Genomic DNA, 24,064 nt, shown 5'->3' with positions numbered 1-24,064 from the left:
CAAGTCTGATCTTTATGTAGGAATATATACTTATACACTTGTTTTAATAATATAAACAGTTAATTGACAGAGGTAGCAAGCATTTCTTTTGGAATCAAAACTTTCTATACATTTTAGGTTTAATTATTTTGCCCAGATTTATAGACAATATGCCAGGAAATATCTGAATAGGATTGTGTCTTATGTTTCTTCAGGTATCAATTAACAAATTCCCAGAAAATTTCTAATTTATAGCTTATAATTAAAATATGAAATATTGTAATAAGTCTTTTTCCAGATATTTTAATAATTTTATTTGGACTTCAAATTGTGGCTATATTCTAAATCAGAACAAAATGATATAGACAAAATGTCCTTGTATTAACTCTTTGTGAATAAATTAAATATGTTTGTAGGAATCTAAATAATTTGCTTCAATTTTTCACTTGAAATTTTCTAAAACTTCATGTTAAATAGCCAAATATTTTTAAAATGTAGTAAATAATAATTTAAATTTTTAAGAGGTTTAAAGATCTAAAAATCACAAAGATAAATGTTGGAGACCATTATAACAAGTATCAGTAGGAATAAAAGAAGTAATAATCCTTCAAGAAATATGCATTTTAACAAAACTTCTATTTATGTACCACAATCCATATCAAGTCATATGCACAATTAACAAACTTGCTTCACTGGTCATTTGGATTATATTTGTACAGTCTGCATGCATTTATACTATATAAATATTACCTATACATCTTTTTGAAAGTGCTATTCATTTTAAGCATGTACCATGTGAAATAAAAGGAAAATATAAGTGGTTTATCTAATTTTAAATATTCTCCATGCTGCTTCTTTGTCATTTTTTTTTTTTGGTCTTCATACAAATTAAAACATTATTGTGTACAAGATTTTATTTGAGCATAATACTTTGAACACAATAAATAATAATAAAGTTGGGAGCAATTTCCATTTGGGTGAATTGCATTTGCTCTTTGCCATATATTTAAAGTATGTAATAACAAACACCTTTAATCACAGAACACAGGATGTTACAAATAAAGGAGAGATAAAACAAAATATAAAAATATAAATTATGTAAACCAGTGAAAATATATTGAAGCACCCAGAAGTAGTCATATATCACTTCCAAATACAAAAATCAGCTCCAATGACTGATATGATAGAATATTTATCAGAAACCTCCCCAAGTCAAAAGTACAAATAACCTCAATCTGTATGCTTAGTGTAATCATTGCTAAGTCATATATAGTTTAGTAAAAGTAATTTAAAACCATATAATTTAATTGTAAAGCATCTCTGGATAGAAATGAAGACAAGCAAAATCTATGTTTGAGGTCACAATAGATTCCAGATGGTCTTATTAAGTGACAAAAATGTTAACTGAATGAAGGATAATAACTATAATAAGAAGATGGATTCTAATTTCAGATTTTTTTATTCTTATGTTAATCCCCATACATTCCATCATTAGTTTTAGATGAAGTGTTCCATGATTCATTGTTTGTGCATAACACCCAGTGCTCCATGCAGAATGTGCCCTCCTCAATACCCACCACCAGGCTAACCCATCCTCCCACCCCCCTCCCCTCTAGAACCCTCAGTTTGTTTTTCAGAGTCCATCATCTCTCATGGTTCGTCTACCCCTCCGATTTCCCCCGCTTCATTCTTCCCCTCCCGCTACCTTCTTTTTCTTCTTTTTTTTTCTTAACATATATTGCATTATTTGTTTCAGAGGTACAGATCTGAGATTCAACAGTCTTGCACGATTCACAGCGCTTACCAGAGCACATACCCTCCCCAGTGTCTATCACCCAGTCACCCTAACTTCAGATTTAAATTTCTCTTGGATGTGCTATCTTCCCTGTGGTTTTCTACTTGGAAGTCACAATTAGTTTATTATTGCTTAACAGCAGGAAGCCTTCTGAAGTTCAATTTTGTGAAGGTCTGAAATTCCCTTTGATTATCCTCCAGGAACTTAGGACTATTTTAAAAAACTTTGAGTTTTAATATTTTTGTCTCGATTCAATTTTACAAATTAAACTACATATTAAGCACACCAAGAAGTTCACTCTTTAAGCAACTCTTCAAAAGACCCTTTCGGAAGACATGTATTTTTCCATAGCTATTTACATGGTCCCAAGCCAAATTGCAGATGGTGAATGTGTATTACCTACGTTTGCATGTTTGTCTTTTAAAATCTCTACATCAGATAGTCTTTAAAATAGTACACAATCCATAATCAGAGTTTGAATTACAATACTAATGGAGCTTTTTGCTTCTACCCCTAACATAAAATATAAAATAATTGGTTTAACAGGAATCAAAATGTTGCTGTGAAAATGAAATCATAGCAGACTATTTTCTGTTTGAACTTATGCACTACATTATTGTGTGATGGTCAGTATTATGTGTCAACTTGTGTAGTCTATAGTACTGTTATTTAAGGTATTTTGTAGATGTGGTTAACATCTACAAGAGGGACTTCAAGTAAAGATTATCTTCAATAATGGGAGTGGTCTCATCAAAGCAGTTGAAAATCTTAAGAACAAAACCTGAGTTTTACCAGAGAAGAAATCCTGCCTGTAGTTTCCAGTCTACCCACCAGACCTACCATTTTAAGGTCAAGACTGGACTGGTAACCCTCTCTGGGTTTTGGTCTCAGTCTGCCTACAGATTTTCGACTTGCCATGCCTTAGAATTGCATGAGCCAATTCCTTGAAATAAATCTCTCTTCTAGTTCTCTCACCCCACCTCTCTCTCAAGATATATATCCTATTATATATACATATATCATACATTATAATTCTTTATGTATGTTTATACATTTATATAATACATATATATTATATATACTATACTTACCTCTTATATAGATCCTATATTTAATTTCATATCTATGTATATATGTTTCTCTGGAGACCCCTAAAATAATCTGGCAACCACTAATGTGTTCTCTACTTCCATTGTTTTATAACTTTATCATTTCAAGAATTTTATATGAATGGAATCATACTATATGTAAACTTTGAGTTTGGGGGGGTGTTGTTTTTGTTGTTGTTTTTGTTTTGATTTTTTTGTTTTTTTACTCATTACAATTATCTAGAGATTCATACAGTCATGCCTATCAATAGTTTGTTCCTTTTTATTGCTGAGTAGTATGCCATGGTATAGACATACCACAGTTTAACATCTTACCCACTTAAGGACATCTGGGTTGTTTTCAGTTTGAGACTATCATGAATAAATTAGTTATGGACATTACTGTACAGATATCTGTGTGAATATATATCATTATTTCTCTGAAATAAATGTTTAAGACCTCAGTTGTGGACGCACGTGGTAGCTGCATGTTTAGTTGAGTAATAAACTGCCTACCTGTTTTCCAGAGTAGACTTCTCATGTTGTATTTGCATGGTCAATATAAATGTGATCCCATTTCTCAGTATTCTTGCCAGTGTTTGGTATTGTCAGTATTTTCTTCAGTTTTATTGTAGCTGCTCTGATTAGTTTGTCAGAATTTGAATATAATTTTCAAATTTTCCCAATTGCTAATGATGATGAACATCTCTTTATGTTCTGATTTGTCATATCTATGTCTTCTCAACTGAGGGGGGCTGATTTCACCCACTTGTACTTTGTCAAAATCATTTTAGCTATTTTAGTTCTTTCACTCTCCATATAAATTCTGGAATGATCTTGTCTAATCTACAAAGTATCTGGCTGGGATTTTGATAGTAATTACAGGAAATCTATATGTGAATGTGGAAAGAACTGACATATTTATTCTGTTGAATCTTCCGATCCTTGAACACAGTCCATATTTCTATTTATTTAGATTTTCTTTGATTTCTTTCATCAGAATATTTTGTTTTCAGCATGCAAGTTCTATATGTTTTATTAAATTTACAACTGTCTTTTATGATAGTACATAGTATTCTAATTTTCCTTTTTGTGTTCATGTACTTATTGCTAGTATATAGAAATATGATTGGTTTTGTATGTTGATCTTGAAGTACATTGAAACCTTACTAAACACACTTATAAATTCTAGGATTTTAAAATAGATTCTTTGAAACTGTCTACATAGGCAATCATTTCAATTGCAAATATACTCAGTTTTATTTCCTCCTTTTCAATATGTATACCTTTCATGTCTTTTTTGTCCCCTTATTTAACTCAGCACTATGTGGAATAAAAGTTAAGGCAGTAGACATCCTTGCCTTTTTCTGATCTTAGGGGAAAAAAACTTCAGTCTTTCACCATAAGTGTAATATTAATTGTAATGTTTTTTTTTCCAGGTGTTCTTTATCAAGTAGAGGAAGTTCTCTCTGTAATTGTTTATGATTTTATCACGAGTGGTTGTTGAATTTTTGCCAAATGCATTCTTTGCATATGTCTACACATATGTCTATGCATATGTCAAATATATATTGGTTGATATGATTATGTGCTTTTTCTTCTTTTGACTGTCAATGTAGATTACATTGATGTTTGAATACTGAACCAGCCTTGCATAGCTGAAATAAACCCCACTTGCTATGCTGTATCACTCTTTTTATATATTTTGGAGTTATATTTGTCCAGGATTTTTCTGTCCACATATGTAGGTTTTCTGTTTGTTTTTCGTACCATCTTGGTTAGATTTTGGTATCAGGGAAATATTAAGTTCATAAAATATTAAGTTCATAAAAATCCCCTCCTCTTCCATTTTCTGGAAGAGATTGTGTAGAACTGATGTTCATTCTCTCTGAAGTATTTGGTAGAATTATTTAGTGAAAACCTCTGGGCCCCAGATAGTTTTGGGCGATAAATAAAGGACATCAGAAATCACAAGTAACTGGCAAATATAAGTAGACTATTTTATCCTCTTAAGTTATTTGAAAAATATTTCTCAGTTAAAAGCAAAAAAATATAGCATTGTATGACGGGGTCTTCAGTAGATGAGAATGCGATATATACAAAAACATCAAGAGGGAAAGTAAAAAGACACATTGTGGTAAGGTTTCTACATTCCTTTAAAGTGGTAAAATGTTGATTCTAAACAGACCAAAAGCTTCAGTTCCTATATATATTCCCTATAACAACAAATGGAAATAATTCTATACATAGATATATACAAGAACACAATATATAAATTAAAATGGAATAGTAAATATGATAAAGTAATCAAAATATTAAAGTAGAAATAAATGAAAAACAGAAGAAATAAAATAAAATGATACATTTGATTTATGATACAAATATCAAAAATTACATTTAAATCATCTAAACACACAATTAAAAGACAGTGTCAGTCTATATAAAGCATGGCCAAACTCAGGTAGTTTAAAGATTATTTCTAATCCCATTTTTTAAATTTTTCTCATAGATTTTCCATGTTACTTAATCTATATTTTTTTAAGATTTTATTTATTTTAGAGAGAGCACACAAGTGAGCCAGTAAGGGGTGGAGCAGGGAGGGAGAGAGAGGGATAAGACTCGGCTGAGTGCAGAGACTATGCAGGGCTTGATCTCACGACCCTGAGATCCTGACCTGAGCCCAAACCAAGTCAGATGTTTAATTGACTGAGCCACCCAGGCACTCCAAGCTACATTGTTTTATACCTTTCCCCGAATGCATTGTTTTTAAAACTATAAAGATTATTCCTAAGGAGATATTTGCATGCCAAAAAATTAAAGATTTTCTAATTAAAAAAAAACTTTGAAACATGGAAAGAAGAAGGAAGGAAAAGAAGAAGGAAGGGAGGGAGGGAGGAAGAAAGGAAAGATGGATGTAAGTATAGAAAGATGTAAAAAGAAGGAAGGTAGAAAAAAGGAGAGAAAAATGAGGAAAGCTTCACCATCACTTTGATAGTTTTTGGATTACTTGCAGACACATTTATTTTTAGTTGATGAAGATTTCTATTTTCAGCTAATGAAAATTATTATTCTTTCTTTTTTAGAAAATAGACCTTTCCATCTCTTATATCAGTAGGAAAAACAAAAAGTATACAGAATATATTTTTTCATCACACATAAAGAACAGGGTCAATATAGAAGTGTAGTATCCTTTGTGTAAAGAATTTGAGGGACAATTATTTTAGAACAATTCTGCTGGAAATTTAGTCTCCTAATCTTTCTTCATCTGCTAATGTTTCTATACCCTCATCCTGGAAAATATTTTAACTGGTTGTAGAATTCTGGGTTGCTTATTTTTTTTCTTTAAGCGTTCTAAAGATGTTATGTCATTTCCTCCTGGCTTCAGAGTTACTGATGAGCAATCTTCTGTTGTTCAAATCACTATTCCCTCTAAGTAAACAGTCATATTTCTCTGGCCACTTTCAAGATTTTGCATACTACTTTTTAGTAGTTTATGATGTGCCCATGCATGGATTTCTTTGGTTTTGTTCTACTTGGGGATCACTGACCAGGGTGTTGATTTATCTGTTGGTTCACTACTCAGATTATTTGGTGTGCTCAGTAGGATGGGATCCACATGGTGAGCCCAAGAGTTTATCCTTTTAAAACTGAACTGGGTTATTTTCCAAGTTCTTTGCTGCGATCTGCAAGGTAGTTTCTGTTCCTTGTGCCCCTCTTTTCAATTATATGACCAGAAAGTGAAGTTTCTTCTTTTTCCCAGAAGTGAAGTCTTTAGTCACCCTACTCTTTATGAAATTATATGACCTTGATACCTCATCTGGGCCAAGCAGCATGAAAACCAGAAAAAATTCACTGCATTATTACTAGCAAATAAATTATGCTGGCAACATATAAATAACCAAAATACTCAAGAACTCTTTATTTTTTCCTCTATTTACATTTCTGATAAACTTTTAGTTATCTATCCTTGAAGAAGATGTCTAGAAAAACTCTAATTTATTTAACCCTTAACCCAATATTTGTCCAAATATCTGGCTCCAATATGATACATGGCAACTTACTGTATATTAAATGTACAAAGTGATGTTTCTATTATTATAATGTAAATTAAGGCTTACATTGGATTAATGCAAACCTAAACAACTTTGAAACTGATATAGAATGATAAAATTCTGAAATCTTTGGAAAAAATAATAAGCTATATCAAATAAATTATTTGGAGAAGTTGTTTTGGAACTCAATCTGTGTCTTCAAACATTAGCAATTTTGAAGAATATATTAATAGTGAGTAGATACAGAAGGGTAGCAAAATATTCCAGGAAGAGTGAGTAGCATATTTAAAGGTACAGAGCTTTAAGAGAAAACCAGGAACTTGCAATCATTTGGTTTAGCTAGTGGGAAAAATCCTTAATGATTTTGTTGGGTGTGGTTGGGAAGGGACTATAGTTAGAAACTTCATAGGATTATGGTCTTATTCTCCAGCCTAGGTCTGATCATCACATTTTCTATTATCTCAAGGACTTCTTTTGCACTTTCTGTTTCCTTTGTTTTGACCACTATTAATTTCTCTGGGACTTGGGGCTAATTTCTTCTCATCATTGAAGTCTTCACTCAATTATCACCTATTGAGTAAAGTCTTCCCTGACTACCCTATCTAAAGGAATTTTCATTCCTATCATGTTGTTTTAATGTATTACTTTTAGAATACTTGCCCCCATTTTAAATTAACTTATTCATCATGGAATAATAGGTTTATTGTCTCTCCTTACTGTGAAATGTGCATAATATGGGAAGGATACCCTCGTCTAACTTAAGTTCTAGATCCCTAATCACCTAAAAAACATCTAGCACGGTATATACTATTAAAAATAAATGGATAAGGGGCACCTGAGTGGCTCAGTCCATTACACATCTGCTTTAGGCTCAGGTCATGATCCCAGGGTTCTGGGATCTAGCCCCACAGTGGGACTTCCTGTTCAGTGGGAAGCCTCCTTCTCCCTCTCCCTCTGCCCCTCCCCTAACTCATTCTCTCTTTCTCTCTCTCAAATAAATAAAATCTTTAAAAAAATAAAAAAATAAATGGATAAAATGGATATAATATAAACACATAAACAAATTATGAGGTGCCTTGTATATCCTATTATGGAGTCTGGAATATTCTTTTTTTGTTAAATGGCAAATGATCAAAATGAAATGATGTTAAAATATAAAATTGCTTTGTAGATAATTACTTTCACAGTGTGGAGCATGAAATAGAAAGAGCAAGTGTATGGTCAGGGAAATATAAGAAATGTTGCTTACATATGTTTGCACAATACCTGATGCTTAGTTAGTCCTCTATAATAGTTAGTTATCTTTATTAATATTTCCAGATAGCAAAATAGACTTTGCTTAAGCATTTACATGGGTAGAATTTTCTCTGGAGAAGTAGTAACATTTGTCATAGCTAATTATTTGTCTTTAATTAAATTGCCTTTAAGGATATTTCCAAACTGATGTGTCTTGGGACACTGAAGCTGTGGGGCAAAACTGAGTTTAAATCAATTTTTTAAAGTTCCTGTGGTTAAATATATTTCTAAAATATTAGTTTGGACAAAGATAAGCTGCTTTTTTAAAGCTGACCATTATGGGTACTTTATATCATATACAAATATATGCTAATATTTGGGCACCTGGGTGGCTCAGTTGGTTAAGCGTCTGCCTTCAGCTCAGGTCATAATCCTGGAGTCCCAGGATCAAGTCCTGCATGGGGCTCCCTGCTCAGCAGGGAGTCTCCTTCTCCCTCTGACCCTCCCCCCTCCCATGCTCTCTCTCTCAAATAAATAAATAAATAAATAAATAAATAAATAAATAAATAAATCTTTATATGCTAATATTTAATATAAATCTTCAGAAAGTGGTGCTTTGTGGAGAATTTCTTAAGTTCATTTGGCCATTAACCCCTCTCTACCTTTGACCTGTTATGACATTATCATTCTGTGGGACACCAGTAGTAGCTGGAGAAATGCTGCTTCAGAATTTTAAGTGTTTACATTTAGCTAAGATTATAAATCTTGGTTTCATCTTTCAGGGGAAAAATGTTTTTCTAGAATTTTGGAAATTTTGATTTAAGGTTTATTTCATCTTTTTCAGTCTTGATGTAATTTCATCACTGTTATATAGACTAGATTTTACTCAAATAGCTATCATAACATTATTATAACAGTAAAACAGAGCACTTCATAAAATATCATATAAAAACTGATTTTTTTTGTTTTTAAAAGTGTTCAACTGAAACTTCTATAGTATTTTTTTTTTATTTAACTACATAGGCTTTTGTTAAATTGCTACTCAATGTCACTCAAAATTTCTTCTCCTTTTACAACTGCTTCTCAATCTAGGAAATATATTTTAATATTCATCATTGAAACCATATTTATACTTGAAGATTGAATTTTTGAAAGGTTTATTTATATTCGACAGAGAGAGAGAGAACAAGTTGGCGAGGGGCAGAAGGAGAGAGAGAGAAGCTCAAGCAGACTTCCCGTTGAGCGTGGAGCCCATTGTGGGGATTGAACTCACGACCTAGAGAGCATGACCTGAGCCAAAACCAAGACTTGGACGCTCAACCGACTAAGCCACCCAGGTGTCCTGAAAATTGAATTTTTAATGCTGAAAAAATCAAGTATAAGACAAATTCAGTTAATTTATTTTATTTTTTTAAAGATTTTATTTATTTGCGAGAGAGAGAGGGAGAGAGAGAACAAGTGGGAGCTTGTTCTGAGGGAACAGCTGAGGGAGAAGCAGATGCTCTGTGGAGCAAAGAGTTGGACTGGGACCAGGCCACTGGGATCATGACCTGAGCCAAAGGCAGACGCTTAACCTACAGAGCCACCCAGGTGCCCAAAAATTCCATTAATTTTTTAAACATTTATTCAATTGTATTACTATCACTCTAGAATCTTCTATTTAAATCAAATGGAATAATTAACCCATTCATAGAAATATAATACTATAATGGAAGGATGTTTTATTTCTTCCTGTTCACAAAAGTAAAAAACTATTGAAATAGATGCAAGTGAGCCCAGTTATATAATTTTAAAGACATCTTTGTGATCAATCCTTAGTGAGAAAGATTTTCAACCATACAGTTAAACATTTCTTCAGAAGCAGATTTATTTGTTTTATATACTTTATTTAACATAAGGAATAAGGCTATAACAGAGTCAAACTCATTAAGTATAAAGTTTAATGCTTCCTCTGTTTTTGTGAGATAATATTGAGTACATTAAAAACAAAGGGTAAAAAAAATTTTAAAAAGTAAACAAACAAAAACACTGATTCAAAAAGATATATGCACCTCTACATTTATTGAAGAATTATTTACAATAGCCAAGATATAGAAGCAACCCAAGCATCTATTCAATAGATGAATGGGTAAAGATGCAATGTGTAGGTACACACACACACACACACACACACACCACTGGAATATTACTCAGCCATACAAAAGAATGAAACCATGCTATTTGCAACAACATTGATAGACCTAGAGGGTATTATGCTAAGTAAAATAAGTCACACAGAGGAAGACAAATACCAATGCTTTCACTTATATGTAGAATCTAGATAAACAAGTGAATAACCAAACAAACAAAAAGCAGAAATGAATCTATAAATACACAGATAACGAGGAATAACTGAAGAAATAGAGTAGGTGGGGGCATGGGCAAAGGGGTGAAGGGCAGTGAGAGATACAGGTTTCCAGTTATGGAATGAATAGGTCACAGGAATAACAGGTACAGCACAGGGAACATAGTCAATGATATTGCAATAGTGTTGCATGGTGACAGATGGTAGCTACACTTTTGGTGACTTGTCAAATTACTATGTAATACACCTGAAACTAATGTAATATTGTATGTCAATTATATTTCAATTTAAAAAAAGTAAAACTTTCCATATTTAACAATTTAAATGTACATTATTTATTAAATTACATAAATAACTAAAATGTCAATTACAAAGGGATAATTATGGCAAATGGTCATTAAAGCATAAGATAATTCAGAGAATGAATAAATTACTGTTTTCTCACATGATCTCAAAAGAAAATTGTGGAGGAAATGTGTATAGTTAACATTCCAAAAGAAAGAAATAATTTAGCCTTTTAATTTTTCCCTTTACCTACTTTCCTACCTACTTACCCAGTTAGATATAAAGTTTAAATATAGAATTATACTCTTTATATTCACTAAATACTTAGTAAAACAGAGAGTGATACATTTGTTAAAGTCTTCAAGGCTCAAGTAATTTTGTTTAAAATCTTTTGATTGAAAACCAAAAGCCAAGGTTTTATACCCAGATTTACCTTTATCACTATCACTTTAGAGGACAGATTTCTTTGAGGTACAATTTTTTTAAGTGAAACTGATATATTCAGTGTAGACACTGTCCATCTTTTGAACTACTTGGTCTTCTAGTTGTCTAGAATATACTGTAATCTCAGATCTTATAACATGAAAATGAGATAGCTATATAATAACGGTATCTCTCACCAAATGGCACCAGTCTGGAAAACGTACTCAGGCATGATTTTTATCAAAGAATTACTTTTCTCTATGTGGGAAGAATATCTTCTTGGCAAAGTGGACATTTTCCAGAAAACACAAGTCGCATATTAAAAAAAGAAAAGTACAACATAAATCAGACACCTGATCAACAGATGTAAACTTACTGATTAAAAGAGCCATTAATGACAGTTTTATTTTCTGTATATCTTAATAATAAATGTATCCTATATGCTAAATATACAATCTAAAATAATTGAATATTCATTATCTCTTGGCTCCTTTTTTGATTATCAGATAGGAACTAGGCTAAAGTGCTAACTTTATACCATATATTAAACATCTACTGAACAAATTTATAGTTTTTTTTAACGATTTTATTTATTTATCAGAGACAGAGAGAGAGAGAGCACAAGCAGGAGGAGCTGTAGGCAGAGGAAGAAGCAGGCTTCCTGGTGAGCAAGGAGACCGAGGCAGGACTCAATCCAAGGACCCTGGGATCATGATCTGAGCCAAAGGCAGATGCTTAATCAACTGAGACACCCAGGCATTCCCAAATTTATAGTTTAAGCCTGATAGAAAATTACATTATAGCATGGATTAATATTTTTGTCTCAGTTATAAAAGATAAATTTTTGTGTGTTTAGTTTAATTATTATAAGTAATTGAAATGAACTTAAAGATCTATATAAACTATAGCTCAGTAATTCTAATTAACACCCTGCATCATTTAACCAAATTTTCCAATATTTAACCAATATTTCCTTTATTATGTTAAAGACTAGTCTGGTTGTTTTAAGACTAAGATATATGAATACCTATTTATGATTTCTTTTTCCTTGACTTTTCTTATAAAATTTCCATGTTAAATAACCATTTTATATTATACTTTGTCCTGCATAGATTCCTTTTAAATTACACAAGCTACTCATAAAGAGAAATTTGTATGTCAGAAAACAATGGTTTCCCAAAATAATAACTAGAAGAGACTGTAAAGAAGAAAGTTTAAGGAGGGGCGCCTGGGGGGCTTAGTCGTTGGGCGTCTGCCCTTGGCTCAGGTCATGATCCCGGATTTCCGGGATCCGGTTCCGCTTTGGGCTCCCTGCTTGGCAGGGAGTCCGCTTCTCCTTCTGCCCCTTGCCCCGCTTGTGCGCGCTCTCTCTCTCTCTCTAGTGCGCTCTTTCTCTCAAATAAATAAGTAAAATAAAAAAAAAAAGAAGAAAGTTTAAGGAACTGAGTTCTTCAAGAGTGATACATTCAAAAACTGCCTGACCTAATATGCAAATATTTTTGAGAAAGCAAGGATTACTCAGATGTCCTGAGCTCAGTTTTATCCTAAGAAAGGGGTGTCGGTTATTAAAACATCTGAATGTGAATTTAAAATTACTTAGAAGATTGAAAATTTTTGCATATCATGTCAGATTGTTATTTCAAACACTGCTTACTAAGGAACTGATAAACATAATTTTATTCCATTATGCTATAATCTCTGTATTTTGGAAATGCCTGACATAAATTTATGACTCTGGAGAAAATCCCATAATTTACAAAGTCCATGGTGCTGATAATGTCTTGTTTGTTTAGGAAATAAATGTAGTAGTAATAAAACAGTAGTAAGGGGATTGTTAGAATAACAATTATAATTTTGCAAATTTATTTAAAGCTACAGTATGTCTGGATGTAAGATATATATAATATTTATATAACATACATATGCATACACTCATATTTGCATAGATTATATATACATACACATATGCTTATGTGTGTGTATTCAATTTATTATTTATGAGTAATATGTTAGATGTTATAGGCACAAAAGTCATCATTTTAAGCTTTCAGATAAAGAAGATTTTACCTCCTTACGGAAAGCATAATTCTGGAAATTTTTATGATTGACATGATTAACATATGATTGAAAATCCAGATCACCTGAAAGAGGGTTTTTTTCTTTTAAGCCTTTTAAGTAAGATGGTCGTAAGATTTAATCTTGCTTTCTATGTATTATTCAACTTCTCTGCAAATTGCCTCATTATGTATAGTTTCTCTACTTAAAATTAAATGACCATGGGATCCAGGACAGTTTACTTCTGGCACCAAAGTCATTTCCTTGATTTTTTAAATGCACAAAATGAATGACAGATGGTTATGTATTTTGATACTTGTAGCTACAAATAAAAGAAAATACAACTCCAAATGGGCTTTTATCCTCACATATCTATAATTGTAGTGGGAACAATGGCTCCAGAATTGTCTGATTTAACAGATCAACGATGTTATCCATGACCCAGTTTCATTCTTTTTTTTCATTTTGCTGTCTTAAATTCTGGCTTTATATCAAGATGGCTACAGCATTTTCAGAATTCATAACAAGCTTGACACTATCCAGAGAAAGAATAGAAAGTGTCTCTTTCTCTGAGACTCTCTTGCACCTCATTGGCCAGAACTTAATTATCTGCCTATCTCTGAACCAATTACTGTCATGGCAAATGAAAATACTCTTGGACAAATGAAATGCCCAGCTGAAACTGGGTTAGAACTTCCCCTAAGGCACAGGGCTGAAGAGGGGAAGGTTAGATATCTGAACAAAATGGGTTTCTATTGTGGAAAAGGAGAGAATAAATGCTGTGTAGACAACTTCCAAAGTCCACTACTAAAAGATATTTGAGGTGCAATGCAAGTGAATTAAAGTGATATAATTGCTAATGGGTTCAGTAATTATATATTTTAAGGCACTTAGAGATAATTTGAAGAGATAACTGTGAACATCTATTGAACACGTATGAGGATACAAGCCAGGAACATGAAAATCATAAAATACTATATTATAGAAAGGTCATCAGATAACTAAAAATCTGAAGTTTTACAGATGTTATAAAAAAGTGCTTAATAACAAATTAATTGATTTTTGTTTTCTTGTGTGGAAGGATACTTGATACATTCTTTCAGATAGCACACATCCCCAACGGAAACAAATCTTAGTGCATTACAGAAAATAGAGAGTGGAATCTGTATTAAAAACAAATAGCATAATTGTAAAATGTTATATTATCCTAAAAAATGTGAAATCTCTGAAAGAAGAAATTAATCTGGAGGTAGGAAAAATATCATACAGAGGAACATAATTTATTTTCTAAGAAAGAAATTGCTAACCTATTTTTTCATCAAATTCACTCCCTTATTCCTTCCTTACGCACACAGTTCATATGTGTTATGGAATCAGAATGGCAGGATCTTGTAGGTCAACTCTCCTGGTTTTATTTTCTATCAAATGAACCCTAAAAGTACCATGTAATGTCCTCTATATAAAATCCAAGGATTTGCACAAGTCTGGCATTATATGCATAGATTTCATATGATTTTAACATTTCCTTTGGGTGACTATTTTGAGTTTTCTGATTACATTGCAGTTCAGCCATGATGAGATAGTCATCATGGTAGACTTCTGATATCTTATTAGTCACTACTAATAGATGTCAGGGCATAACATGTCTGTTGATAATTTGCTGTTCTGGTTGTATCTAGAACTGATAAAATGATGCAAGGCATTCTTGCAAAGTGTACTTTCTACTCTGCTTGGTTGAAATATTTCTTTGGATAGTTTTAGTCTATCAATTTTCAAAATATACAGTCTTTCTCACCTAGATTCTCATTTGTTCTTATTGAAATATGAAATAATTTTCTAATTTACTGTGTATTTGTACACAATCAAAATTGTTTTAAATCACATAATAAAATGTAGTTACCAAGATTGCATGTGGTTCATTCTCTAAAGAGTATGTATCAATATAGTATTTTTTTCTCACTGATCAGAAATTGAGATTTATCTAAAACCCCTACCCATCATTACCACAAACAATATTTCAGAGAGACATGTTTTCAGAAAGCAAAGAAAAATTACATACAACTTCATTATAAGGTGGAAATTTAAACGGCTAATGCAAAATTCTGGTAAGTTATATTGGGCAAATGTGCAAGTTGGAAATTTACTTCCTACATAAAATGGGCCTAAACATCATGGAAAAGTATGAGACATCAGAATTCTCTCTCTCTCTCTCTAAATATATGATATTTATATATTGTTATATATGTTATATATAATGTATATAATAAATACATAATATTTATATATTGTTGTATATAATGTATATACTCATATATGTTATATGATATATAATAAAGAGTCATATATAAATATTATGATAATATAAATAATAAATATATATAAATTTCTATTTGTATTTTCTATTCTATATCTATTTAAATTTCTACTTATCTGGAGAATCCTGATTGGCACATTGAATAAAGCAGATCAGATCACAAAAAAAGGAAGGGATGAGGATATAAGGAATTTTGGGGGAGTGGTAAATATATTTTATCTTAAATGTGCTTCTGGTTTCACTGATGTATTAACTGTCAAATCTCATTTGTATACTTTAAATACATAGCGTATTTATATAAATTATTTCTTAATAAAGTTGATCAAGGAAATAAAAGGGTGCAACCCATGAAGTATTCATAACTCCTTGAAGAACAGTCTTTCTATCATGTGAGCCCTAGGGCATAAGCCATGTCTCAGTCATGTACCAATCCATGACTTAAATTTTGTTCAACCTTGGAAGTAGGAGTAGGAAAAAGCTGAGAGAAAAGAGAAATTATCCTCTGCCTCATTTTGCCAACATTACTGAAATCAAAAAAATAGTTTCTAAAATGTATATGTATCAATTATATTCACATTATTTTCAATCATAGCAATTGCATTTTTCATGGCCATTCAGAGTCCACCCTTGAAATTTGAGGAGTGAACTTTAGGATTGATAGGAAATTTCTTTCTTTTTGATGTTGATCCACAATTTTTAGGTTTGGGATTGTCAGATGTCACCATATGAAAATATCTTCACTGACAGTGAAACTAATTATAAAGAAATGGAAAGAGGGAGAAAGGGAGAGACTAGATCATCAGAAAAAAGAAAAAAAAAGAGGGGACTATTTTTGTAAATATCTAATAAAAATTCCATATATGCAAGCAACAATAACATCTAGAAATACTTTTAACATGCACATATTTGTTATACATTGCTGTGAAAAAGAGCATGGATCTTTTTATCTGTAGCATCGAGCATAAAGTCTGATGCATAGAGATTGCTCTGAAAGCAAATGTTGAATAAAAGAACAATTACACTGATGTTCAAATTACATTACTTACAATTGTGGGAGGGAAGAATGCTGTCATAATCACCAGTACATATACTCACCTGAAAATTCGTTCTTCACTTTTTCATTTTTTAATAGCCACATGTGTAGAGGCCAGGGTAACATGTTCTACTTCCACATAGTCATTCTCTCTTATTCTATTGAGTATAAATTCAACACAAACATGGGTATAGCACTTTTATGGGCTACCACTCTTATAAGAAGCACAAAATTCCCATAATTTTTCATTCTTAGGGGAGTACATTCTAAGGAGTCCCAGTATGTCTCTAGGATACTTGAGTTATGTTTCTGGAATCTATCCCATACTATAGCAGTTAACAGATAAAACAGACCAAAATATATATACCTCAAATACAACTTGGTTATCTGCATAATACCAAAAAGAGTTTGGGCTTCTATATATTGGTCCATAAATATGTTTACTAGCATGGTTACTGAAATAACAGAACTTGCCATAAAGGAATTACTATCCAAAATTTTATCAATATAGTTCATTATAACATCTACTTGACATTTTCATTGAAATAACAAACATATATTTACTGGGCATCAGGATTTCAAGTGAGCTGAATATATAAGCAGCAATCAAGACAAATAGGTCTGAGGCCTGCATAACTGTATGCTAAACCTAAAGACATTGGTTTAATATCATTTAAATTTCTTTAATTAAATCATTTTTGGTTTAAAAAGTTTTGTTTATTTTATTATAAATCTAATAAAATTTTCAGACAGGTTCATGGACTCAATCAATAAATTCATTGATCAGGGTTTCTACTTTTAGTATATCTGTGTAGGTCTACAACAGTTCAGCCCTTCCACTGATAACAACTATATACTCAAGATAAAATACAGAAAACAATTTTATGAGAATTTAGAGTGGGAAACAAATGCAGGTAGATTGTTGAAGGAATTTAATTATTGTAATTAGTTTAAAGTGAAACAGAACCTCCCCCATTATATTCTCAGAATATGACCCTTGCCTTCAGTTGCCAGCACACCATAGACCTTAAGATTTCTTATTTTAATTAAAAATAATCTGCCATTATTATATTATTACTAATTATTTAATACTTTTGGGTGATAATTAATTATCTGTCCCCAGTTGTAGGCATATATACATGCTCTTATTTAAGTGTTAAAATGACTTCATAAATCTTATTATTCTTTATAATAGTAAATGCAGGGAAGTTTAGTGACTGAGGTCAGACAGAAAGGAATACATAAGCACGTACTAGAAGAGCCCAGCCAGTTTTTCTTTTTTCTTTTTTTTGATGAGAAGTTCACTTAACTCATAATTGACCATTTTAAACTAATATTTTAAAGTGGCTTTTAGTGCATTTACAACATTGTGCTACCACCACCTCTCTCCAGTTTTAAAACCTTTTCATCATCTCGGAACATCCCATATGGTTTACTCCCCATTGTCCCCTTCCCCCAGTCTCTACAAACTGCAAGTCTTCCTTTTTGTCTCTAAGTATTTGCCTAATCTAGATATGCCATACAAAAGGAATCATATAATATGTAGTCTTTGTGTCTGTCTTCCTTCACTTAATATTTTTTAGATTAATTTGAGTTGTAGTATGTAACAGTTTTTAATTACTGTTTAGGCCTGAGTAATATTCCACTGTATGCATAACCCATAGTTTATTTGCTCCTCCATTGATGGACATTTGGGTTGGTTGAAACTCTTGGCTATCATGAATAATGCTGCTATAAACATTTATGTACAAGTATCTGTGGGGACATATATTTTCATTTCAGAAAGTTTGTCTATTTTAACAGTGTATGATGGAACAAATTAGCTGATCATGTATCAAACAGTCATTAAATTCCACTGTGCTTAGATCTTGGGGAAAATTAGTTACCATGGTTTGTAGCTAAATAGAATTACTTGACTTCTGGAGTCAGTGAATCTGTGTGTGAAATATGAAGACACTTAACTTAGAAACATGAAATTCTAGCTCTTTTCACTGAGACTCATTACTTGGAGAAATTATAATTTGATTTAAGTATCCACAGGCTATTCATTTCAAATGTATATATGAAGTACTTCTTATGGCCAGACACTATCTTAGGAGTTAGAGATTTAAAGATGAAAATTCATTATTCTTGTTCTCATGAAGTCTGCATTCCTAAGAAATAATAAAAAGAATCTAAATACAATAAAATAATTGTTTAATGGATGTTTCTAAAAACTGCAGTGGAAGCATAAGTGAAAGAATAACGGAGTTTGCCTAGAGGAGGTAACATTTTGCTGAGACTTAAACAACAAATATGAATTTGCTAAGTAGGCAATCAACTGGAGACTTTTTCTGGTAAATTTAATAACATAAAGGCAACAAGGCAAAAAAGAACACTGCTCTGAAGATGATCAGCGGTTTCTTATTGTTGAAGTATAAAGAAAGGTCTAAATCATTAAGGTTCCAGAAAACCACAGAGACATATAAAGTTTATTCTTTAAGTGATGAGGAATATGCAGACAGCCACATACAGATCTTTAGATTTCATTCCATATTTTACAGGGACTAACTTGGATATCTAAAAATATTACTCTGGCAACAATGCATTAAAAGGAGGAAAGGAGCTGGGGGTAGATGGCAGGAAAATATAAAAAGGTCATCATCTAGTTGAGAAAGGAAGATGTCCTAAAGTAAGACCAGAGCAGTGTAGATATAGTAGAAGGAATGAATAGAAAATATATTCAAAATCTAAATTAAAACTATTTAAGAATCAATTGTACCTTGGAAGTAACAAATAGGGTACCATATGCAAGAATTTTTGGTAATGCCTTTCACCGTTCTAGAAAATACAGAATGATAAGCAACTGGAGAAAGAAGATGGTCTTAGTTTGAATATATTTAATTTCTCTTTTATGAGTATCATTGGAGTGAACACATGTTAGGCTATAGAATTTGTAGATCCATATCTCAAAAGTAATCTAGTTTCGACACATGTAATTAGGAACAATGACCACATAGTGACTGGAGAAATATCATAATCACTATGGAAACTATTTCAAGCCATTCCTTCAAGCCATATTCCTGACTTTCTAATTCAAAGTCTGATTCAGGTGCTATAAGAATATTAGAATGTTGAAACAGAGCAAATTACACAAAAAATATAACTTTAAAATATAGTTATAGTACAAATATTAAGAAAAGAATAAATTTTTCAACAAGAAAATTATTTGGAACAGGTATTAATGATTTGGAATTCTACCTCAATATAAAAATGTAACCATGAAAGAATGTAACCATAAAAGAGAGATAATTATGTTGGTATAGGTAGCTTTCTATTTTGAAAATCTTCTTAATTCTACAAACAAAAGTATAAATCATGAAATAAAATATCTCTCTCTCTCTCTATATATATATATATATATAAAACTGCTAGAAATCAAAGTCATCATGAAATTCCAACTTCAAGATGGCAGCATAGGAAGATCCTAAACTCATGCCCTCCCAGAGACACAGCAAATCTATAACTACATGTGAAATAATTCCTTCTGAAAACTAGCTGGACAGTTCCACCAAAACAAAGGAGAAAAGGACCACATTGAGACAGGTAGAAAAGGCAGAAACAAGATCTCACCAAAACCCCACACCCAGTGCAGTGGCCCCCAATTGGGAAGGATCTCACAAATATGGAGTTTCTCCCTGAGGAGCAAGGGGCTTGTGCTCTATATCAGACACCTCATCACATGAGGCCTGTACCAAAGAGATGAGCCGCAAAAATGTTGGGCTTTGAAAACCAAAAGGGTTTTTGTACACCAACAAGAAGACAGAAGATAAAGAAATTAAGGAGTCAATGCCATTTACAGTTGCACCCAAAACCATAAGATATCGAGGAATAAATCTAACCAAAGAGGCAAAGAACCTGTACTCAGAAAATTATAGAATACTCATGAAGGAAATTGAGGAAGACACAAAGAAATGGAAAAACTTTCCATGCTCATGGATTGAGCAATCCACATCATAGAGCAATCTACACATTTAATGCAATCCCTATCAAAATACCATCAACTTTTTTCACAAAATGGAACAAATAATCCTAAAATTTGTATGGAACCAGAAAAGACCCCAAATAGCCAGAAGCCTGTTGAAAAAGAAAAGCAAAGCTGGTGGCATCACAATTCTGACTTCAAACTCTGATACAAAGCTGTCATCATCAAGACAGTATGGTACTGGCACAAAAACAGACACATAGATCAATGGAACAGAATAGAGAGCCCAGAAATGGACCCTCAACTCCATGGTCAACTAATCTTCGACAAAGCAAGAAACAATGTCCAGTGGAAAAAAAGACAGTCTCTTCAACAAATGGTGTTGGGAAAATTGGACAGCCACATGCAGAAGAATGAAACTGGACCGTTTCCTTACACCACACACAAAAATAGACTCAAAATGGATGCAAGACCTAAATATGAGACTGGAATCCATCAAAATCCTAAAGGAGAACACAGGCAGCAACCTCTTTGACCTCAGCTGCTGCAAATTCTTCCTACATACATCGCCAAAGGCAAGGGAAGCAAGGGAAAAATGAACTATTGGGACTTCATCAAGATAAAAAGCTTTTGCATAGCAAAGGAAACACTCAACAAAACCAAAAGACCACTGACAGAATGGGAGAAGATATTTGCAAATGGCATATCAGATAAAGGGCTAGTATCCAAAATCTATAAAGAACTTATCAAACTCAACACCCAAAGAACAAAGAATCCAATCAAGAAATGGGCAGAAGACATGAACAGACATTTCTGCAAAGTAGACATCCAAATGGCCAACAGACACATGAAAAAGTGTTCAACATCACTGGGCATCAGGGAAATACAAATCAAAACCACAATGAGATACCACCTCACACCAGTCAGAATGGCTAAAATTATCAAGTCAGGAAATGACTGATGCTGATGAGAATGTGGAGAAAGGGGAACCCTCCTACACGGTTGGTGGGTATGCAAGCTGGTGCAGCCACTCTGGAAAACAGTATGGGTGTTCTTCAAAAAGTTGAAAATAGAGCTACCCTATGACCCAGCAATTGCACTACTGGGTATTTACCCCAAAGATACAAATGTAGTGATCCGAAGGGGCACGTGCACCCCAATGTTTATAGCAGCAATGTCCACAATAGCCAAACTATGAAAAGAGCCAAGATGTCCATCAACAGATGAATGGATAAAGAAGAGGTGGTATATATATACAATGGAATATTATGCAGCCATCAAAAAATGAAATCTTGCCATTTGCAGTGACGTGGTTGGAACTAGAGGGTATTATGCTAAGCGAAATAAGTCAATCAGAGGAAGGCAAGTATCATATGATCTCACTGATATATGGAATTTGAGAAACAAGGTAGAGAATCATAGGGGAAGAGAGGAAAAAATGAAACAAGACAAAACCAGAGAGGGAGACAAACCATAAGAGACTCTTAATCTCAGGAAACTGAGGGTTGCTGAAGTGGAGGGGAGTGGGAGGGATGGGGTGGCTGGGTGATGGACATTGGGGAGGGTATGTGCTATGGTGAGTGCTGTGAATTGTGTAAGACTGATGAATCACAGACCTGTACCCCTAAAACAAATGATACATTATATGTTAATTAAAAAAAAAAAAAAAAGAAGAAAACCAATGGGGTATATCCAGGAGAACCATGGGGCTGTAGGAACTGAATTATAGCTCTTAAAGGGCTCCCACCCAGACTGGCTTAGTCAATAATATTGTATTGCAAATTTGAAGGATGTGAAGAAAGTAAATCTTCAAAGTTTTCATCACAAGAAAAAAAAACCAATTTGTAACTCTGTATGGTGACAGATGGTAACTAGACTTACTATGATGATCATTTCATAATGTATACAAATTTGCATTGTTATGTTGTACATCTGAAGCTAATAAAATGTTGTATTGTCAATTATACTTCAAAAAAAATCATCATAAACAAAATTTAAAGTGAAGTATGAGCCTGGGCAAAAATAAATGTAATAAGCATTAACAGAATTTAGCAGTCAATAAGTGAAATACAAAAAAGACAGACATTCTGATATGAAATTTATACATGAAGAAAAACAATTGAGCACCACAGATATGAGAACAATTTACTCTCACTACTAATTTAAAGAAATATCAGAATAAAGATACTCATAAATCTTTATATACAATGGCACCATTTCATTTTTATAATAAAATAAACTTTGAAAACATTAATGACCAATATTAAGAGAGTATTTAAGTACCAGTAGAAAATGGATTTTATAAAAATTTTGAAAAGAGAGCATAGTAGTAATTGCAAATACCATTATGTCCCGTAAAATGATGAGTAATATGTGACCATTTTATTTGTCAAATATGAAGGAACAGTAAAATTTGAGTGCTATATTGGCATGATTAAATTGAAAGCCAGAATGCGATAAATTGAGGTGTACATAGTTGAAGACAGTAGATCTGGTGACATCAGCTTTGGTTCACTGAAATCACAGACCTAAAGTCTAGCATAAAGTAGGCCTATAACAAACATTTGTTCAATTAATGAAATAATCAGACAAATATATAGTTAAATTTTTTTCTGGAAAAATAATAAGAGGAGCATGAAGTTACTATATTCTAAATTGAGTACATTGTCTTAGTGTGGATTTTCCGAAAAGCAGACTCTGACAAAAGACATAAATGTAGAAGTTTATGTGGGAAGTCTCCCTAGGAAGCACAAAAGAGGAAGTGTAGAAAATGAGACAGGGAGTGGTAGGCAGATACATTCGATGGCCTCTTGATCTCTGGACCCTAGTGTCACATCTTGTCTAATCCCTTCCCTTGAGGCTGTGAACGGTATGTGCAACTTGCTTCTGACCAACTGAATATGGCAAAGGTGGTGGGATGTCACACCATAATTATGTTGTTATATGGCAAAATAAACCAATCTTCATCTTTATTCATTCATTCATGCATCCTCCAAATAATTGTTACATGCTCATTATGTGCCAGGAATCGTAAATTGTGATACGGGCTAAACTGAGGGTACATAGTCCATTATAAACACTCAGGGACCTCTAGCCCAACCTCCATCTCACAGCTGTCACAGGCAACAGGAACTTTTTTCTTCTTGGAAGGGAGAAGAATGCTTCTGGATTCCTCATAGGAAAAATGACATTTCTGGCCATCTTACACACAGCCACACACAATTGTCCCTGTTTCCCCTACCTCAGACCTTTCATTTTTTTTCTTTTTATGAAGACCAGAATCTCAAAGAGATATCTGCACTCCTGTGTTCATTGAAGCATTATTTATAATAGCTGAGATATGGAAACAACCAAACAATTTAATGGCTATTGATGGATGTGAATGGATAAAGAAGACATAGTAGGTAGGCAGGTAATAGGTAGGTAGTTAGGCAGGTAGATAGATGATAGATAGATAGATAGATAGATAGATAGATAGATAGATAGATAGATAGAT

This window comes from Mirounga leonina, unplaced genomic scaffold (genome assembly GCF_011800145.1).
Source record: "Mirounga leonina isolate KUSES-001 unplaced genomic scaffold, KU_Mleo_1.0 Mir_165, whole genome shotgun sequence".
In the NCBI taxonomy this organism is placed as follows: Eukaryota; Metazoa; Chordata; class Mammalia; order Carnivora; family Phocidae; genus Mirounga; species Mirounga leonina.
This window is presented reverse-complemented; position numbering follows the sequence as displayed.